The sequence below is a fragment of the Girardinichthys multiradiatus genome, chromosome 23 (genome assembly GCF_021462225.1).
Source record: "Girardinichthys multiradiatus isolate DD_20200921_A chromosome 23, DD_fGirMul_XY1, whole genome shotgun sequence".
Classification (NCBI taxonomy): domain Eukaryota; kingdom Metazoa; phylum Chordata; class Actinopteri; order Cyprinodontiformes; family Goodeidae; genus Girardinichthys; species Girardinichthys multiradiatus.
The window spans coordinates 43911540-43927324 of record NC_061815.1 but is presented as its reverse complement, the minus strand read 5'-3'; the positions used below and the strand labels follow the sequence as shown (position 1 = coordinate 43927324).

At 40.3% G+C, this 15785-nt stretch overlaps 1 long non-coding RNA gene across 1 annotated transcript; it reads left to right on the top strand.

Moving 5' to 3' along the window:
* Positions 1–7710: 7710 nt before the first annotated feature.
* Positions 7711–9859, top strand: LOC124860969. Its single transcript, XR_007036522.1, has 4 exons — positions 7711–8226; positions 8399–8566; positions 8683–8778; positions 9169–9859. It is a non-coding gene; the product is annotated as an uncharacterized LOC124860969 (long non-coding RNA).
* Positions 9860–15785: the final 5926 nt, after the last annotated feature.

Genomic DNA, 15785 nt, shown 5'->3' with positions numbered 1-15785 from the left:
CAGAGGCAGGCTTATAAATCCAAACTTTAGGCAACACTCAGGAGTCATGAAGCAGAAGCAGGTACTTGTCCAGAAATCAGAGACACGACAGGAATCCGGCAGTGACAAGGCAAGACAGGAAAATTCAGCGCACAAAAAGGAGGTCAAAAAGTGTGGATCAGAGAGGAACATGGAAAGAATGTTGGATATTTAATAACAAGAATCTTTGATTATCTGGCAAAGAACCATGGGTAGAAGAGTGTCTTAAAGAGAGCAGCTCCCCGATGAGAAGCATGAGGCTGATTGGAGCAGAGCAGGAGCAGAGAGCAGCCAAGTCCAAATCATGTGATATTAAATTTTTTTAATTTTTAAAACTTTACTTAAAGCTTAGACTGAGGTTCACAACAAAGTAAAAAGCTGATTTGCAAGGTCTGCAATGACATACACTCTGTATGTTGTGTACCTGAAACACTAAGGTTCTCCTTCTTCTTCAGTTTAGCCACCTTCTGAACTGAAGTGTGAACTAGAATGGACACCCTATATCCGACTAAAAAACTTTAATTTTATAAGGAACCAAAAAAACATTGTAACTAAATTATGATCAGACTTTAAATTAAGTAACTCAACTAAATGAAAGTGTTTATGTTTGATCAATAAATGTATTGTGAAGAATGTGTCTTTTTCTGTGATATCATATACAGAATAAAACTGCATCCTCAATTGTCTCTTATGATTGGTCAGCCTCAAGAAGTCCTTTAGGTTGCTTCCCTACACTTCCCTACTCCTCTTAGACTACTATTCAGGTCTGTGTGGCCAAATCTAAGCCTTGAAATTAAATCCTATTTCTTTTTGTAGCAATACGGTTGCACATCACAGCACTACAGTATGTTAATTCACCAGTGATGGCTGTGAACCTGACTGACGTCTGGGAGTAATTTATCATTTCAGCTGCATCTTAAAGGACAACAGGAGCAGAGATGTGGAAAAGAGATTTATACCCAACTTCTAAAAGAAACTAAAACCAACACAGAATGTGTTTGTGTGTGTTTAGCCTGCAGTATTTTCCACGTAGGGTTACAACTTCTTTAGAGACTTCATCAATGTCAGCTCACTTCAGCAAATTCAGATTCTGCCTCTGCTGCCACTTTTCTTCAATCTGGAGCCAAGAATATGTCTCACTTTAAAAAAAATGAAATTTTTTTATCTGCACTTTCTAAATGACCTTGTCCTAAATCTTTCATTTTTGTAGCACCTCACACTCTATAAGTAGTATTCTTTAAAACATAAATAAATGATGCATATCCTGGAGTTGCTGTGCCTTGATTCAACACCCTTCTTCTTCCATACGTGGATTTCTAACACGGCAGACAGGCAGAGCAATAAAACATTTTAAAGAACTTTTAAATCTGTTGAGCTTGGCATAAATCATCATGCTGCCCTCTCAGCCTGTGGCACATTGGCAGCGATTACGATAATACGCCTGAGACAGACGGAGCAACATGGCCTCTTCCAAAAAGGAACCAAATCTCTCTCTGAATGTGGAAAGAGACGGCTTCAGGCTGAAGCAGAAATGACTGAGAAAACTTAAAAAAAATGTTGGACCTGGACATTTAGGCTGAGGTTTTTGAAATAGCTCTCATAAAGGAACAAATAAAAATATTATAGTTTGATTAAAATCTACTAAAACCTGCACTATGGCACTTAAAACAGTGAAATATTCTGTTGAGTATAAAAGAAAGTAGATTAAAAAGTCTAAAAAGTGAAAAGTATAGATACAAATAAAAAGAAATACAAAAATATAAATAGTAGAGTTTTTTAATTCTTCTCTTTTAGAGATGTTGTCATCTATAAAAATTGAAGATGTATTAAGGATTTTCTTTAGACTTCAGCTCCTTTTCCAGTGATATTCTGACCCATTATTGTACCTCAAACTGATGGTATATTTTGCAGTTTGTGGTTTAAAAATTAGCAAATCAGACTAAAAGAGACTTGACACAGGGTCTAAGACAAGCATCTTGCTTCAGCTAATCATCTACTGTACGTACTTTGTGAAATAATAACAGACTAGAGTTACTGAACAAGCAAAAAAAGTGAAACAAACGGAGAAATAACAACACAAAGTTTTGAGATTTTATTTTAAGGATTACAGTAAAACACGACTTCTTCAAAAAAAAATATATGGTAAGGACCCAAGAGGAAAATTAAACTCTTTTGCAAAAACATTAACTATACATTGTGTAGCAGTAGAGGCTAACAGTGGGGCAATTAGTAAAAAATCAAATCTAGAGGCTCATTTGTTTCTGTCTGTTGAAGTCACAACATGTCAGGGCTTGTAGGTGTTTGGGTTTAATTTTTCAATTGGATTTATTTATCTTAGATCTGTTTGTATTTCCTCCATGTTTTGTAGCTCTCCTTGTGCACTATGCAGGTTTAGTAGTTTTCACCCACTGCTATAGCTACCATGCAATCATGTTCATTCCCTTCACCTGCGCCACCTCATCAACTCCATAGTCTGCATGATTATATCACCCTTCCTCTGTGCAAGTTCCTGCTTTTTAACTGTTCTTGGCCGGATAATCCTGTTTTTGTTACTGTTTCCAAGCCAGTTTCTATACCTGTTTTTGCCCATGTTCCATGCCTCTTTCTTCTCCTGTCTGCTTTGTGAGTTTTTGTGTTTATTTAATTAACTTTTTTACCTCACCTTGCTGCTCCTGCCTCTCTGTCTGCCTTTGAGTCCACCTCCAGGATCCTCAAACTGAAACAACATAAATAAAATTAATAAACTGATAATTGATTTTTTTTAGGAAATAAACATCTCACTTACAGTGCCTTTTGCTAGGCAAGAGGCACCTCTTGAGCCTTTCCAAATTTTGTCTCCAATGTTTTTGAGCCTCAACTGCAATCAACTTTATTCAAAAGTCACCAAATTAGTAAAGAGAGTTCACCTGTGTGCAGGTAATCTCTTTATGAATGCATCTCTTCTGTGAAGGCCTCAGAGGTTTGTTAGAGAACATCAGTGAACAAACAGCATCATGAAGACCAGCAGCTTTGCAGCTCTCTGGGAGAGTGGGAGAATATGTAATTCCTTGTGTACTCCACAAATCTGGCCTCTATGGAAGAGTAGCAAGAAGAAACCCATCGTTAGAAGAAAGCCATAAGAAGTCCTATTAAAATTTGTTATAAGCCATGTAGGGGACACAGAAAACATGTGGACTAGCTCTGCTCAGATAAGACCAAAGTGAAACATTTTTGCATACATTACAAACTTAACATCACCCTTACCACACGATCCCCACAGTGAAACACGGTGGTGAGAGCATCATCCAGTGGGAATGCTTTTCTTCACCAGGGATAGGGAACCTGGTTAGAGTTGACGGGAAGAGCTAAATACTGAGCAGTCATGAAAGAAAATCTGTTAAAGAAAAGACTTGAGACAGGACTGGACGTTCACCTTCAAGCAGGGGAGAAACCCTAAACATATAACCAGAGCTACAATGAATTGTTTGAGATCAAAGTATATTCAGGTGTTAAAGTGCCCCAGTCAAAGTCCTGACCTAAATCCAAAGAAAAATCTGTTGCAATGCTTGGAAATTAATGTTCACATATGCTCTCATCCAATCTGCATGAGCTTGATTTGTTTTGTAAAGAAGCATGGGATTATCCCCAATATACTTGCAGCTGTAATTGGAGCGTAAGGTGGTTCTATAGTGTTGACTCAGGGGGATGACTAAAAATCCACACCTTTTAAATATTTATTCGTAAAATTAAGTTTAAAAATCATTAATCATCTGCCTTCCGATTCAGATTTTTGTGATACTCTGTTTTGGTCTATCCCAAAAAATATGTTAAAGATGATAGTTATAATGTGAACCTAACCTAACCTCTGATACATTATTAAAAATATCAAAGAGAACAAACCCTTTTTATCTAATTTAACAAATGACTTTTTATCAAAACGTTTCTTATCCCAAAGATGCTAACATCAAAGAGTAATAACCCTATAAAACCACGGTACCCTTTTTCATTTAATTCACCGTTTTTCAAAAGTAGACTAAGGACTCAAAGCTGGACTAATGTTTCCCCATGAATTTCACTGTGTCTAAACACAGCAGAAGAAGGGCAGAGTTTTCTCACACCATTTAACTGCTGTTGCTTTCAGCTTGTAGTTTTTATTTTTACGCGATGGCCTGACTAAAGGTCGGCTCCAGAGGTCTGGCGACAGAGAGGCAGAACAGAAGAGGGAATGAGGTCCATGATGACGCCTTGGCTCCAGGGCTGCTGCAAGGACTGAACATCATTCGGCTTAAAGGACTCCTAGGATCGGAGCATGCAGTCTGGGGTTTGGAGCTGGACTGTAACACAAGCAACTTGAACTTCTGATCAAAAGCTGGCATTCCTATATGCGGGAAGAACTACACTGTGTTTTTATGGTAAACTGTAAAAAAAAACTGGCTAGTTTCACCAAGCTACCGATGTACTCATGTCATAAAATCATTAAAAAAACTAAAAACAGAAAATATTTACAGTGAGGCTTCTGCCACCTCTTGTTTTCATGAGTGCCCTCTTGTCCAACATACAAAAGCTCAACAAAGGCACTTTGTTAGTTATTGGTCTTGGCCCTCCACTGAGCACAAATTTACGTGCCATACCTATCTCAACGCCACAAGCATCCACACAGACATGAGGATAAGCATTTAAAGCTGCTACTCAGGTCCCACTGGAGTGTGGCGCCGCGGTACATGAGTGAGCAGAGATTTTACTGTGCAGGGTCAGAGGTCAAGGTAGCACAGAGCTGGAATCCAACAGGCAGAGGCTATAGGAACAACAAGGCCTCCCAGAAGAGGTCAGGACTTTTAGAAAGACAGACAAGCATTATAATTTCAATAAGAAATTATAGAAATTACAATGTAAATGTTAGAAAACTTTACAGTTTGAACTAGTTGCCGTGTATTGTTGTTAAATGTGGATAATTACTACCTTGTTACTCCCTGGTGTTCCAGTGATGATAGCTGAGCACTTATGACTAACCAGCAGCAGTTGGCCCCAGCTGGGACATAGTGTAGAAGCAGCCCAGCACAGCATGGGGGCAAGCAAGATGGATCTGCTGTGCATTCAAACAAATAAAGGTTGGACATTTTTTCATAATACTCAGTTAAGACATCAAATCTGCAGTAAAATGTGTTTTTAAATGTTTTTTCTTTTTTTTTTTAAGAAAGCATGTACGCATTTTACTTTGAACTTTGGACAACTTTCAGATGTCAACTCTCTCTGCTTCTAAACTGCCTTAAAATGTTTTGAACCTTTAAACCTTGCCCTATTCCTATTTAGGTGAACTGCCACCTAAACATGGTGGAGGGGTTTGAGTGATCGAATGATCCTAGAGGTTATGTTGTCTGGGGCTTAAATGCCCCTGGTAGGGTCTCCCATGGCAAACAGGCTCTAGGTGACGGGTCAGACAAAGAGCGGTTCAAGACACCTTCATGAGGACTACTAAATAGAGGCACGTGACGTCGAAGCTGGGGTCCCACCCTGGAGCCAGGCCTGGGGTCAGGACTCGTCGGAGAGCGCCTGGTGTCTGGGTTGCTCCTCGCGGGACCCGGCCGGGACAAGCCCGAATGAGAGATGCGAGGTCATCCCCCAGTGGGCCCACCACCTGCAGGGGGAACCGTGAGGGACCAGTGCAAAGAGGATTGGGCGGTGGACAAAGGTGGAGACCTCAGCGGCCCGATCCCCGGATGCTTAGGCTGGCTCTAGGGACGTGGAATGTCACCTCGCTGGGGGGGAAGGAGCCTGAGCTTGTGAGGGAGGTTGAGAGATATCGACTAGAAATAGTTGGGCTTGCCTCCACGCAAAGGCGTGGGCTCTGGAACTCATCTCCTCAAGAGGGGCTGGACTCTCTTCTACTCTGGTGTGGCCCACGGGGAGAGGCGGCGGGCTGGGGTGGATTTGCTTGTTGCCCCCCAGCTCAGCCGTCTCGTGTTGGGGTTTACCCCAGTGGATGAGAGGGTCGCATCCCTGAGCCTTCGGGTTGGGGACAGGTCTCTGACTGTGGTTTCAGCCTACGGGCCGATCAGTAGTGCGGAGTACCCCGCCGGAGTATCCCTGTCCGGGGTGCTGGGTAGTGCCCCTCCCGGGGACTCCATTATTCTGCTAGGGGAATTCAACGCCCACGTGGGAATCAACAGTGACACCTGGAGAGGCGTGATCGGGAGGAATAATCTGAATCCGAGTGGTGTTTTGTTATTGGACTTCTGTGCTAGTCATGGATTGTCCATAAAGAACACTATGTTAAAACATAAGGGTGTCCATCAGTGCACTTGGCACCAGGACACCCTAGGCAGGAGGTCAATGATCGACTTTGTTGTCGTATCATCAGACCTTCGGCCGCATGTTTTGGACACTCGGGTGAAGAGAGGGGTGAGCTGTCCACTGATCACCACCTGGTGGTGAGTTGGATCCGCTGGAAGAAGAGAAAGCCAGACAGACTTGGCAGGCCCAAGCGCATAGTGAGGGTCTGCTGGGAACGTCTGGCGGAGCCCTTGGCCAGGAATGTATTCAACTCCCATCTCCGGGAGAGCTTTGACCAGATTCCGGGGGATGTTGGAGACATAGAGTCCGAGTGGACCATGTTCTCCACATCTATTGTCGATGCTGCTGCCCGTAGTTGTGCCCGTAAGGTCTGCGTTGACTGTCACGGCGGCAATCTCCAAACCCGGTGGTAGACGCCGGCAGTAAGGGACACTGTCAAGCTGAAGAAGGAGTCCTATCAGCTGTGGTTGGCTTGTGGGACACACTGTAAGACCGAATAGTAATTGTTTGATAAAGGAAATGAGTTGCAACTATTCAAAAACTTGTTATAAGTTCATACACCTTTATTTTCTGGTTTCAAGTTATCAGTACTCGAATATATTGATTAGTTTCAGACATAGCCCTCAAATCATTTGAGTTGTCCCCGACGTCACGTACGTGCCAACGTACGTCCGCCACCTGCTTCTTCATGAGGTGCTGGAAATCTACGACATCTTGGAATCCTCACTTAGAGTGCAAATACCCGCTCGTTACTTCGGACTAAACTTATTAAACGTTCATATCCAGCACAAATCAATTCATATTGGTTACAGGAGGTGTTTTTGCTGCATTGCCTTTGACGCTGGATAGAAGACGTCACGCTGTGGAAAGTTACAGACTTTTGAATTACAGAAGCTAACGGTCTGCACTTTGCTAACTGCATTTACCGCCATTGCAGCAATTTTGTCTTTGGGAGCACCTTTGTGGTAAGTTCTATTTTTTCTGAAAACCATATTTCTCCGTTGTTGAACGAATTGTCATCGTCATAAATGTACATTTAAGAATTGTGATACTAGTAATTTTTTCGCGTCGTGTATGATTAGGTTTGAGTCTAGTGTATGGTCTTGGTGTCTTAAAACCAAGAGTCATCTCCATGTGCGCATTACAGCAACGCCCTGCTCATAAGTTTCCAACTTTAAAACTTTAAAACTCTGTTTTAAAATGGGTTTTCTAAAGCAGTTTCTGGAGTGCTAAACTCACTTGCAGATTATAACCTGCCTTGTGGATTCAGTGTTTAGTCAAATCGTGCACTGCTGCGCTTTTTCACACCAACTTTTATGGATATTGTCTTTGAAACCCATGTTCCACCCATGTTCCTTCTCTGAAATTATACATATGAAAACTGGGGCAGCATAATTGTATGCACAGAACAACATATTAAATGTATTAATTCCATAATTGATATCCTAAACTATCAAACTGTTCATTTTGCCCAGTCTATTATAGGTTAACTGTGTTAAGAGTGAATCCATAAATACATTTATCAAATAGTTTTTTTCCTCTTTTATTCTGAACTTCAGTGTACATTAGTTTTCTTTATCCCTGTTTTAGTTTTTTAATTTGTGACTTTTTGTCCATTTAGTGTATCTATTTGATGCTACTAGCGAAGTTTAAAAAGTGGTGTTTGAGTGATAATTGTTTTGGCCAAAAGTGTCATTGATGCTTCCAAGTGCTGCAAAATAACGCTTAACTACCGGTACTTCTTTCTCTGTTTTCAGGCTGAGGCTGAAACCCGTTGCTGATGTACCAAGATTCCATTTTGGTAGTGAAAAGAATCACACCCTGATTACAAAGCTGATTCATACTACCTTTGCCCTGCGACGCGAAGAGATCATCAGCAATGACCTACCAGTAGCAGAGATCCTGGATCGCTGGCCTGCTCTGAAAATGGAGTCCCAGGTAAGAAAGTTTCCTGAAATAATGTTTATGACAAAATGTATATTGTATTGGTTTATGTTAAGTGGTCTGTCTGAATTAATACAAATAATGTTTTGGTAGTGTAATGATTTGTATGTATTTTGCAAAGATTTATAGACTAATTGAAACTTGTAAATTTATCCTTTGTGTTCAGATCTGTGCAGAGTTCCACAGGATTACAAACCTCAACCTAAAGAACCACTTGTTTGCTGTGTTAGACCAACATGCCCCCAGGCTCCAGAGCTTATTTAGAAAGAAAGCTGCTCGCACAGGGAAAGTTTCTGATGTTCTGTCTCAGCTCTTCAGAACCTATGATCTCCAGGTGTCTTTTCTTTTTGTTTTGGGCTTTATGAAGTTGTACCTTTTTCTTTTTTTTTTTTGGTATACCATTCTTGACTAGGTAACTACTGAATGGAAAAAAATGTTCTCATGATGCAGGAACAAGTTAATATCCATGTTTGACGTGCTGTTGTGCTTCACGGCCTTCCTTCCTATTTGCACGAAGACACCTCCACCTTCATCAAAACCTGGGATGTAAGTTTTGGACAAAGTAGTAAATATCATTGTATTAACCTTGTTCATATTTCCCAGAACATAACACTTTGAAAGTTTGAGAGAAAGTATCTCCATCCTTTGGATCTGTCTACAACATTGTTCATGTAGCGTCATGGAAACGGCAATTATTTTCCAGCCCAACCATAGATTTACTGTATAGTTGACTTTGCTTAAAATTAGACTTTCCATTGATTTCTTCAGTTATTGCTATGAAAATGTATGACTTTGCTGAATCTTTGTTATGTTTTGGGTTGTTTGTAGTTGAAACGATACATTTCTGAGCTAAAAGTAACCTAGAAATGTAATTTGTATAGATCTGACTAAGAAGATTAGGATTGTTCTAACATGTAATAACTTTGTTTTCTGTAGATGACGCACTCCGATGAACCAGATATTAGGAAAGTGCCACTTGGACTCCTCCTAATTGGAGCCAGTTCCACATTCTTCTGTCTCGAGAAAATCGCAGTTTTGATTGAGGGTAACATTATCATTGATTTCACCACCCTGTCTGCTGCATTTGTAGTATTATTTGCACTGACGTATGCCCTGCATCTAAACTACCCAAAATGTTTGGCCAACACATTTGACTTCATTCAGAAAGTCTTGATGGGAAGTTGAGGCCCAAAGTGCTGAGTCTTGAAAATGATCTGTTGGCAGCAGAATAATATTAAGGGTTCCTACACAGCCCTGAAGTGCCAGTTAGAGCAAGTATTTCAGCTGACCATTTTTCAGTCTGGATAAGTAAATAAAAATAAAAAAGTTGCAATAGAGAAAATTTTATTTGCAGATTCTACGTTTTATTTCATTACCTAACTGACATAAGGCACTAAGAAGTTTTATAAAATGGTTTTATGTATTTTTAAAGTTTCTAAATAAGTAGTTTTCTGTGTAAAATTTTATTGCACTGTTGGTGACAGCATGGTTGCACTCTAGATACTAAAAGGGTTCCCTATACTATTTCAGTGTATTAGCATCACTGTAATTTAATTCAGTTTTCCCATCTGATGATGCAGGATTTTAAGTATTTTGTTTTCTTTTTTAATAAAAATCTATTGATACTGTTAAATATTGTGAAAATTCTTTATTGCTGACATTGTAATCTTTTGCTTAGTGAATGTTTCATAAAATGTTTTCTTCTAACATCAGATGGATTTCTTTGGGCTTGCCAGATTTTTCTTTTTTTTTTTTTAATGGAAGGGAATTTCATTTGTCCTTTATTACTGTTGCCCATCAGTATTTGTTAATTCTGAGTGAGAATTTCAGCCCTTTCCCCCATTGCACTAGTGTTTTTGATTGTATGGAACAATGTAAATGTTAAGACATTTTGTTAGACAAGCTGTCTTGTAAAGTTACTCAATAAATTTGTAACTTACATTTATATTGTCTGTCTTATGTTTTTACAATGTGTAATTGCTTTTTTATAGCACATTTTTCTCCTTGAATGCACATTAAAACACAGATGATTTTTCAAAATGGAGTCCCATAAACTTAAAATGGTTAACATTTGAAAACTAAATATTATTTCCTAAAAGTAGTTAGAAAATGCAAGTATTTTATGCTTGATTCATATATGTACTTGAAACTCAAAATAATGAGTAAAGAAAACCAAATCAAAAAAGTATATTTAACATGAAAACATTTATCAGTGTAACTTAAAAATATTTATCCAGACGTACAACATATGGTGTGTTCATTTAACTTTTATTTTTGAGTCTTAGTTACTTTAAATATTTGATGTAATCAGTTTCACCAAATGTTTTTAGTTCAATTAACTTATTGGGTTTTACAGTGCAGCTGAGGCGGCTGACTGGTACCGTGAGGCCAAGTATGCGGTGGCATGGGCTGTGGCAGAGGCAAAAACTCGGGCCTGGGAGGAGTTCGGTGAGGCCATGGAGAAGAACTACCGGTTGGCCTCGAAGCGATTCTGGCAAACCGTCCGGCGCCTCAGGAGGGGGAAGCAGTGCTTCACCAACACCGTTTACCTCGGAGGTGAGAGACTGCTGACCTCGATTAGGGACATTATTGGGCGGTGGAAGGAGTACTTCGAGGATCTCCTCAATCCTGCCATCATGCATTCCCTGGTGGAAACAGAGGCTGGGGACTCTGGGTTAGACTCTTTCATCACCCAGGCTGAAGTCACCGAGGAAGTTAAAAGGCTCCGTGGTGGCAGGGCTTTGGGGGTGGATGAGATCCGCCCTGAGTACCTCAAGTCTCTGGAATTTTTTGGGGCTGTCATGGTTGACACGCCTCTTCAACATTACGTGGCGGTTGGCACTAAGTCGGCACTAAGTCGGACCTGTTCCCGGTGCATGTTGGACTCCGGCAGGGCTGCCGGAGGGGGTCTGGTTTGGGGACCAGAGGATTTTGTTTCTTCTTTTTGCAGATGATGTGGTCCTGCTGGCCCCCTCTAGCCAAGACGTACAGCATGCGCTGTGGCGATTTGCAGCCGAGTGTCAAGCGGCTGGGATGAAGGTCAGCTCCTCCAAGTCAGAGGCCATGGTACTTGACCGGAAAAGGGTGGCTTGTCCTCTTCAGGTTGGAGGGGAGTTCCTGCCTTAAGTGGAGGAGTACAAGTATCTTGGGGTCTCGTTCACGAGTGAGGGGAGGATGGAGCAGGAGATCGACAGACGTATCAGTGCGGCTGCTGCAGTAATGGGAACGCTGTGCCGGTGCATTGTGGTGAAGAGAGAGCTGAGCGGAAAAGCGAAGCTCTCGATTTACCGGTCGGTCTACGTTCCTACCCTCACCTATGGCCATAAACGTTGGGTCATGACCAAAAGAACGAGATCCCGAATACAAGCGGCTGAAATGAGCTTCCTCCGTAGGGTGACCGGGCACTCCCTCAGAGATAGGGTGAGGAGCTCGGCCATCCGGGAGGGGCTCAGAGTAGAGTCGCTGCTCCTCCACATTGAGAGGAGCCAGTTTAAGTGGCTCGGGCATCTATACCGGATGCCTCCTGGACACGTCCCACCGGGAGGAGGCCCTGGGGACGGCACAGGACACGCTGCAGGGACTATGTCTCTCAGCTGGCCTGGGAACGCCTTGGGTTCCCCCCGGAGGAGCTGGAGGAGGTGTCTGGGGAGAGGGACGTCTGGGTGTCTCTGCTGAGTCTGCTGCCCCCGCAACCCAGTCCCGGATAAAGCAGAAGACGACGAGTACGAGTACAAGTACCTTGCCATATTTTATTACGTTACAATCACAAACCTCTGTGTATTATATTGGGATTTTACATGAAAGCACACACAAAACAACACATAGTTGTAAAGTGGAAGGAAAACATTTATTAATATTTATTTAAAATAAAAAATTTTAATCTGAAAAGTGTGGCATGCATTCATATTCAGTCCCCATGAGTCCACACTACAGAGTAGAACCACCTTTCATTTAGACTTGTTCTACTGCTGGAGGGCGACCAGAAGTTGACTCAGACGCAAGTCTTTTGTAGCTTCTTACAAGATCTCCAGGATTTCTCTGTGGAGATGCTGAGGAAAGGCATGAGTCATATTATACTCTGTTTGTGGTCTTAGCTCATACACTTTAACCTCCTAATCACAGAAATGTTCTCATATGACCTCATGTTGTGGTAATGCAAAAATAAAACCATTATGCACCCAGCAGCCTTGGTGCATGCATCATTGCTGCACCTGTTAAAGAGAAAGTTGCGTGCAAACACGTGGATAGTATTCAAAGATTCTTTAATCAAATGTGCAGATGCTGTGGTTTATTATCTGAAATGATATTTGGCGAAGAAGCCATTCATCACATTTGATGAAAATTAATTTAATAAAAGTCAACCCGTTTATTAAATCATGCAGTGATGTTGTGCAGATTTCACATATGGCTTCCAGAACACTGCACACAGCATTATGTATAGGTGTTACCACATTGCATGGCAGCACTATGCACATAAGTGTGATTGCAGTCCAAACAAACAGAGCCAAGGTCTGATTTATGCTGGGGTGATATATATCCTTAAAGCCAAACCTTCACAGAGCTGTTTCATTAACTGTGCCAGGGCGTTGCTGCAACACACACAGAGTTGAAACATCCTTAGCAACTCAAGTCTTCATGTGTAAACTCATCCTGGTGTAGCTAGGATGAACTCCCAAATTCAGATGGACAGATTGTTGTTTCTTCAGGGTTAGGGTTACTGTTCGTGGCTTCCTGTGGCACATGTTCTGTTTTGCAGACATGATGATGGGAGCATCTGTTTAACAAATCAATTGTTTGTGAATTACTGAAAGTATTTTTTCTTTTGTTTCATTTAGTCAGGCTTTTTCTTCCTACAGCCCCTTCATAGTGATGGTTTTGTGTATCTGTTTTTAAATACTGAAACAGACTGCTGTAAAAAAAAATAATTAGAATATAATACTAAACATATTGCTGTAAAGAATAACTTTATAAAATACAAAATTAAAACAGTAAAAAAAAACTCTGTCAAAAGAAGTTAAAACTCCTGCGACACTCATTGAATAAGCAGAGCTTTTAAATCAGCTCTAATGGGGTAGACAAGAGCTGGAAGTATTTTCTTCCAGTCATAAACAAAATGAACAACAACTTTTCATTGTTTGAACTTATTTAATTTATAAAAGCAGAAGTTATTGCTGTGTGATGGACTGGAGCATAGAGGTGTGTTTTCAAACAATGCCAAAATGGAAAGACATCCGCAATTACTTTAGCAAAGAAACTAATGCTTCCTATCAATCTGGAAAGGGTTATAATGCCGTTGTCAGCATGTTTAGAGTCCATGATCCTTCTACAGAAAAAATGTGGATACAGTTAAGATAGTTGCTAATCTTCCCAAGAATGGGCAAGCCAGCAAATTCCCCAAAGGTCAGAGTGTGTAATGCTCAAAGAAAGAAGTGCCGTACACAAGGAATTCATCTCAGACTCTACAGACCTCAGTTAGCATGTTAAATGTCCATGACAGGACAATTTCATATATGCGAAAAAATGGGTGGCTTGTTTGGGAGGATTATCAGTCATATCAAGCAATGTCCTTTAGATATAGGGCACCAAAGTAGAAATGTTTCACTACAATGCACAGCACCATGTTTGGAGAAAACCAAACACTGGAAATGGGCACAAACACACCAAGTCAACTGTAAATCAGTGGAAGGCTGATGATTTGGGCTTGATTGGCAACCACAGGACCTTGACACCTTATGCTGAATCGACCATGAACTCTTCTGTATACCTTGACAATGAGCCGACTGTGAACTCCTATGTTTACCAAACCTTTCTGGAGTGAAATGTGGAACCATCTGACTGAGAGCTGAAGATTGACTGAAATTCAATCTTTGATGCAATAATGCAATGTTGAAAAGAAAATGTGGTCACAATTAATCCATAGTGATGTGAGACACCAATAATGTCACACCAATTACTGGTAAAGATGGTTCTACTGGCTTTTGGACTTTGAGGTGTAAGCATTTTTCATTGTCTGCTTTTCCATCATGGCTTCCTCTTTGTTTAGTAAATAATGACAGTGGAATCGAATGTGTGCATTTGATCTCCATTATTAATCTGATTTATGATGTATCTCGTTAATTAAAATGTGATTATATGTGCAGGTTAATTTGGCAGATTGACATTATTTCATGTAAAAGAAAACAATATACTTTTTGTTACGTGTTTTTTGCCCCAGCAGCTGTTTTCTCTCTCTGTCCAAGCTCCTCTACTAAAATATCCAATCTACTGTAACAGGTCAGCTGATTAGTCATTAAAATCATCTGCAGAACAAATAACATTTTAGCATTACCAAGGTGATTCCTAAACAGTTATTGGCTCAAAACCGAAAGGATGATGCATGTGAGGTCTTTTGTGGATTTTGTGGGTTTCAGATACTGCTCAACTCCTGAAAATAGTTGTTTTTAGGGCTGAACCAGTTTGTTCTGCCCTCTACTTGACCGCTTTCCTCATTTTTCTGCAAATACTTTCCAGTATTCTGCCATGGTCAGATAGGACTAGACTGAGAATGTTTGAAAAGCAGTTAAAGTCCATGGTTTAATAACAGTAGAGTACCAATGATATCCAGGAATGGAATGGTAAAAAATAATTTGTCCCAAAGCAGCTGTCTCAGCCCACCTGCTCCCAGATAAGTGCTATTTGTTTCTCGATAAACCTGTTTTATAAATGGAAAACTACTCAGTAATAATACAAGCAGTTTATCTCATCCGGGCTTTCCTAATTGAATAAAATGGTGAGAGAATATCTTCTTTTTGCTTTCTAATTGTATAGCTTTTTCCATACACAAAAAGCTAAACAACAGTAAGTAAGTAAGTAAGGGGAAAACCCAAAATCACATTGCATTCCATTACTATGGTTTAAGCATAAAACATCACAGTAAGTGATTGTTTATAAAAGTTTACCATGATGGAAATGATGTTATCACTGTACAAAGTCTAGACTTGATGTCAGTCATTTCCTGCTGGTTATGTCGGAGTATTGCAGCCTGAATCCAAGTCTCTGTTAAGTTTTGCATTTTTTTTTTGCTGAAATTTTGCAATTATGTGAAACCATTCCCTTTTTCCCTCATTCTGTTTAAAAGTCAGCCAATTTGTCACAGTCTTTCTGTGCCACTTTGTTCAATGCATCTGAGGCTCACGCATAAGCTGCATGTTTGACAAAATACCACAAGGTATCAAGCTTCGCTCGCTTCTATCCTTACATCTCTCCTTGTCACACTTCATTTGTGATGCCAATTATAGCTGAAATTTTGAATTAGACCAATCAGTGTATGATAATCTGACATCACAGGTAAAAAACTAGGTTCTTGGATTATATTCAGATTACTGTTTAATTTAAATAATTACGGAATAAGTTAAGTTTGCTTAAAGGTTAAAAATAAAGTAGACTGCCATCAGCCTGTATTTAAACAAGAGAAAAAGCAAAGACAAACGTGTTTTCTTTTGAGAAAAGTAATGTGCAGAGAAACCAAAAACAAACTTAAACCCCAATTTTTATTTATATAAATTAATAGCAAT